The 5,725-nt window shown below is 53.0% G+C and overlaps 1 long non-coding RNA gene and 1 pseudogene across 2 annotated transcripts in view; both read right to left on the reverse strand.

Moving 5' to 3' along the window:
• The window catches only part of LOC107183775, a 3,323-nt gene extending 956 nt beyond the window's left edge, over window positions 1-2,367 (reverse strand). Inside the window, exon 1 of one of the 2 annotated variants that reach the window (XR_001514583.1) lies at window positions 491-2,367. This is a non-coding gene — a long non-coding RNA (uncharacterized LOC107183775). Of the gene's footprint in view, window positions 1-467 lie in introns of both variants that reach the window. The other variant, XR_001514582.1, reaches the window with a different exon arrangement.
• Window positions 2,368-3,124: 757 nt separating this feature from the next.
• On the reverse strand, window positions 3,125-4,324 carry LOC102761899 (annotated as a pseudogene).
• Between the last annotated feature and the right edge of the window lie 1,401 nt (window positions 4,325-5,725).

Here is a 5,725-nt window from a genome sequence, read left to right on the forward strand (position 1 = left end):
CTCCCGCGATGGCCTGGGGCGCTGCACCCGCGGGGCCCCGTCCCGCGATCCAGCTTCTGGTCCTGCCCCGGATAGGGCCTGGGTTCTAGCGCTGCCAGCCGACCCTCACTCCGATTCCCGTACTGATTGTTCCGAGCCAAATGGACCCAGCCCAGCCTCTGCTCTGGCTGTTCATCCCACCTGAGACCGTCACCCCGTCCCGGCTCCGCATCAGCCCGCTCTGCCCCTGGTGGGGCGCTGGTCCTGGGGACTCCCGAGTGGTCCAGGTGGTGTCATCCCTCTGTCAGGAGCCCTGCCACACCCCATCCCAGGGCCTGGGCATTGTCTAGCGTCCAGGCCCAGCCCTGGACTCGGACCTGTCTAACTGGAATCCGTGGCCTATAGTGTGCTCTCCCACAATCCCCAGATCAGGCCCTGGTCCCTGCCTCAAAAATAATAATAATAATAATAATAGTAATTTTAAAAACCTAGGAGGATGGCCCCAGCTTACAGTTTTTCACATCACTTTCTGGAACCAGTTTCAGTCGGCCAGCCCCTCAGTAGCTGGCAACTTGGTGCCCCCCCTTTTTAACCAGGCGTAGACACCTTATTTGACTGGCTCCCTCTCCCTGACAACCAGCTAACCTTGTCTTACCTGAGCCTAAACCCTGTTCCCACCCCAGGCCCTGACCCTACCCCGAAGTGGCCTTTCTCTTTATGCACCCACGGCAGTCCCTCTACCAATGGCCTACCTGCTGAGAAACAGCTGCTGTTGGCATCCCTGGCTTTCCTCAGCCCCTGTCCCATGGGACGCCCGGGAGAACCCAGCACCTTCCACCTCTCCTCTTCCGGCCCCCACCCTTCCCTAAGTTAAGCCCTCTCTAGCCCACGGTACCAATGGCTTCTCATTTCCCGGCACCCAATCCCCTCCTCCACAGCCTCCTGCTCTGTAGCTCCCGCCGCTCCTCCCCACCCAGACCTGAAGTTGAACCTGAGCGGAAGCTGCCTTACCCCAAGAGGGCAGGCCCACAGAGCAACTGCCACTTTTGAAACTGCTCACGTCGCCTTCTTGAAACATTACCCAACTGGAGCAGTGGCTGAAGCTGCCACCTTTCTTCCCCAAGATGCAATGGCGCCACTGCTGGTCCTCTCTGTGGTCAGATGCCGAGGGGCATAGTCAGGAAGGTTGGCCCCGTTTACCTTTCTGCTCTGCCCCTTTTAAGCAGCGTTCAGGTGGCCATCAGCCCCCCTAACAATGCCTTTCTGGCAGACACTTTGGTGCAGGGAGAGGTTCTGAAATAGACCAGGACCTAGGAGGTGAGGGGCAGCATGTGTACGCTGGGCAGTTCATCTGAGGGGCTCCCAAAACTGAGCAATTCTTGGCAGTTTCTCAGCATAGGGATCACTGATCTCTTCAGAAAACACCCTCCAGGCAACAAAATTCCCTGAACTTGCACCGTTGTCTAGGGTGTGGGGATGCTACAGAGATGAGTGGTTCTGAGCCCTGTGACCAGGGCTTTTAGGTGTCTGGACAAGGGAGGAATAACTAGCTCTGTGACTGCATTACAGGTAGTGCTCAGGGTTTAAGGAGAAAGCTGGGGACCCCTGGGGCAGGGCAGGGCGATTCTGTGCTGAGAAGACATTCTAGGAATGAGGGAACCAGGTAAGTAGGGGTGCGAAACAGTTTAGAAGATGGGGTGGCTGGAGCAGAGGGTCTGGATGAAGAGAGCTTTAGATCCACTGTCGCCTCATATACCTCCCCCAGCATCTGTGGGACAGCAGGGGTTGGAAGACAGTGCATGAAGTTGTAAAGGGCCCGGTCCTTACTTAGTAGCCTCCCACCACTAGGATAATCTAAGTTTACCAGGCCTTCACCCTCCTTCATTCTCCCAGCAACCGAGTGCGAGCAGGGCCCGTTTTATTATCCCATTATACGGAGAAAGAAGCCGAGGGTCAAAGAACTGGCTTCTCAAGATCACTCTGCCAAATACTGACAGAACCAGGTGCTGCTGGTCCTCATCGGGGCCCTCTCCTTGATACACAGGTGCCCCTAAATATAGAATCCCATGGAGGTGCCCCTAAATGATACCCAAGTGGCATTTTGGCCTAGGGAAAGGGCTGGCCAAATGACTTCCTTTTTCTGCCCTGAGTCATGCTTCCCCAGTCATTTGGCAGGGAGAGAGGAAAGTCAATATGGGGGCTCAAGAGTTTTGATTTCCCATCGGTGTTAAACCCCAAAGCCAGCTGAGAGAGGGCATGTGAGGACAGAATTCTCCCTGAGACCAACTTGTCCGTAACAGGCCAATTAGTGAAATGAGGAGGAGAAGGAAGTGGGGCGTCCAGGAGGGTGTTGGGAAGAAGCAGGCATGGGTGCCCATCCCTGTCAGACCTGTGCTCCCAGAAAAGAGCAGACCTCAGGCCCAGCAGTAGCTGCACAGCAGATTCCATCAAAGGCGCCCAGCCTGTCACTCCGAGGAGCCCCTCCGCCAACGGGACTGGGCTCCTGCTCTGTGCAAGGCCCTGGGCTGGGCACCAGGGTACCAAGGCCAGGCCCTGCCCTCACAGTGTCAGTCACCAAAGAGAAACAGATGTGCGACCAGCCAGCTAAACGGAAGGCTGATGTGCCTCCTAGAATTGACAGCAGCTGTCTTTGCGTGGAGGGTTAGAGAGCAGCAGGAGGTACAGGAAGAGAGGGAGGCCTGGGACCACAGGGGAGACGGGAGTAGTGCGATGTGAGCCCCATACAGGGGCTTGGATGGGGGACAAGAAGATGCTTAGGGAGCCACAGGCTTTCTGAGGTACTGACTCCTGAGGACGATGCAACAGTTCATCTTCATAGTTACAAAAGTACTGCACAGTTGCTCTTGGGGGGAATATTCAAACCATGCAGAAACGAAAGGAAAAGCCTTCTCAGCACCACTCCTTGAAAGTAACCCAGTTGGCTGTTTGGTGTGTAACCTTCCAGAACGTTTTTCTGTGTTTATACAAACACTAGAGGCCTGATGCTCGAAATTCGTGCAAAGGGTTTGGCCCACGCTACCATGGCGGCCGGCTCTGCCTCAGCCCCCACCGCTGCAGCTTCGTCTGGAAGGTTGTCTGATCTAATTGGCATGTTACGCTTTTATTATTATAGATATGTGTGTGCCCGTGTGTATATCCATATGTAAATTTTTATTTTTCTAAAAATTAGGATTTATAGGGCATAATGCTCTGCAACTTAAATGTGTGTGTGTGTGTGTGTGTGTTTTCTTTAACATTGACTTGGTCATTTTCCTGTGTCAGCACTCATGGATCTACCTCATTGTCCTACGGCAAGGAGGGAGGGTAGTACACGCTCATGGTATAGAATTCCAAAAGAACAGAGGGGCGCACAGTGAGTCTTCCTCCCCGACCAGTGGCCCGCGTTCCCTCCCCAGCGGCAGCAGACCTGTTACCTGTTTCCAGGAGATTCTGTGCCCTTACAAATAAACATGCTTTCCCAAACACTTTTGCTATATAACTGTTATACTTTATATGCACTTTTTTGCACCTTTCTTTTTTTCATTGAATATATATTGGTGATAAATACATCAGTACCTATGGAGCGGTGGTCCTGCCTGCACGCCAAAAGCATGACCCAGCACCACCTGGGAATTTGTGGGAAATGCAAATTCTTTTCTTTTTTAACTTGAACAAAATGTATTGGTTTTCCTTGATTGCCTCTGGAAGAGCTCTTTGGGTTCATCTGGCCTTGTTCCGGGCTGCTGCTGCTTTTAAAGCCCTTTGTTGCTTCTTCAGCTTTTAACCTCCCGGTAAACCCAGTTGCTCAGAGCCTTCTTGGTCACCCAGCTGCGGGGGCTTTTCGGTAGTACAGAGGGGAAGGTAGACTTGGTCCCCAGCTCCTTGCACGTCTTCTCCAAGACACTGTCGTTGGTCTTAGGGAGGTTTTTGAGCATCTTTTTCCTCTGAGCAGTGCTCATCAGCAGGTAGCGCTTGGGGGCTGTGTCCCTTCCATGTTTCCACATGTGCTCTTCATAATTGCGGATCTTGATCATCAAGGCAACACTTAGGACCTTCAGGGCGCTGGTGTCCTCAGGGTTTGCCACAACCTTGTTCATCCATTGTTCTTGCTTGACCTTTGTGTGTGTGTGATTTTTATTGTTGTTGCTTGGTTTTTAGCTTCTCCTTCAGGTTCACCTTTTCCAAAGAGAAGAGTCTTTTCTCGACATCAGCCTTCTCAATTCCAGAACGTCCTGGTAATCTTTGAGCAGCGTGGAAGGGGCGGGACGTCTTGGCTGGGTCGGACTAGTTCCTGGATGGCACATCCATGGCATATCCACAGACGGCTGGAGGACAAGACCTTGGGGAGGGGAGGGGAGCAGAGGGGAGGGAGGACCCCAGGTCAGATGGAAGCCAGGTGCACCCTCCACCCGGCAGCCCAAGGGCAGGGGGCCTGGGGCCGAACCGAACTAGCACCCTCCACGCGCCTTCAGCATGGTGGCTTCTGACCCCAGCGGGCAGCTGCGCCATGGCCTTCGCCGTGCCGACCGGGTTACATGGGCTGAGAACTGCAAATTCTGAATGAGAAACTCCAGTGGGCCCAGCAGGCTGTTTTCACAAGCCGTCCTGGTGAATCTGATGTGTGTTCAAGTGTGAGAACCTTGGCTTAGAGTCCTCCGCGGTTTGTTGGGGTGTGTCAGCCCTTTGCTGTTACAGGCCAGGCTGAAATCTATCTCGTACAGTCATTTCACACTTGTCAGTGTATCTGTAGGATTAACTCCTTGAAATGGATTTTCTGGGTCAGAGGCAAAGTGTTTTAACTTTACCAGATTGTCCACCAAAGGGGTGATACCAGGTTAGACACCTGCCACCAGTCCCTGGCTTCCTGTGTGATGAATGACCGCTTAGTAGTCCGTTGGCGGAGATGTTGGCGCAGGTATGTGCTACAGTCAGATCTGAGCTTCAGAACGCACTCCTGGCCGGGCAGTAATAGGCAGGAGGGAGAAAGGAAAGAGGCTGGTGAGGAGGTGGGAGGCAAAGGGTTGGGGTGCGGGGTTAGTTCAGGAAATGCTTAGGAAGCAGAATTGTGGCCAGATGGGTGAGTGGACGTTGTAAGGAGGAGAGAAGACCCTCGGTCTCCAGCTGGAGCGGCAGTCACAGAATGGTCCATGGGTTCCAGAGCGTTTCTAGGGCCTGGCTGGCAGCTGTATCCCAGAGCCTGAGCTGAACCAATGGCTGGAAGCCGGGCATCTGTCTTCCCTCACTGCTTTTGCTTCCGCCCTGATAACGGAACATCCAGAATGTCACTGGAAGCTAAATTTATGCCTGCTACTTGTGTCAGCTCCCCCCCTCCCCACTCTCTAATTATGTTTCGTGTGTCAGGAGCTATTGCATTCACATAGGAGTTTCTGGTCTAAAAAAATGCAAATTGAATTAGGAGAGAATCCTAACCGCATTTAGTGTTTTTGTAACTATGATGTTTAACGGTTCTGTTGCCATGATCTGTTCCTCAGAACGCTCTCAGGCTCCCTGAGCATCTTGTCACAGCTTTCCAGCAGAAATTTTAGATGGGAAAGGTAGAGGGGGCCTAGGGAGTAACAGACAAGCGTTTGGGCTCCGGAACCAGTGGCCGCAGCGTGAATCCTGGCTCTGTGAGGATGAAGTCACGTAAAATGCCTGGAACAGTGCTGGCCCCTAGGAAGCTCTCAGTAAATGTTATCCTTGTTACTGTTACTGTCAGTCGAATTTCAAGGCTCCCATTTTGACT

Source organism: Myotis davidii, unplaced genomic scaffold (genome assembly GCF_000327345.1).
Source record: "Myotis davidii unplaced genomic scaffold, ASM32734v1 scaffold562, whole genome shotgun sequence".
In the NCBI taxonomy this organism is placed as follows: domain Eukaryota; kingdom Metazoa; phylum Chordata; class Mammalia; order Chiroptera; family Vespertilionidae; genus Myotis; species Myotis davidii.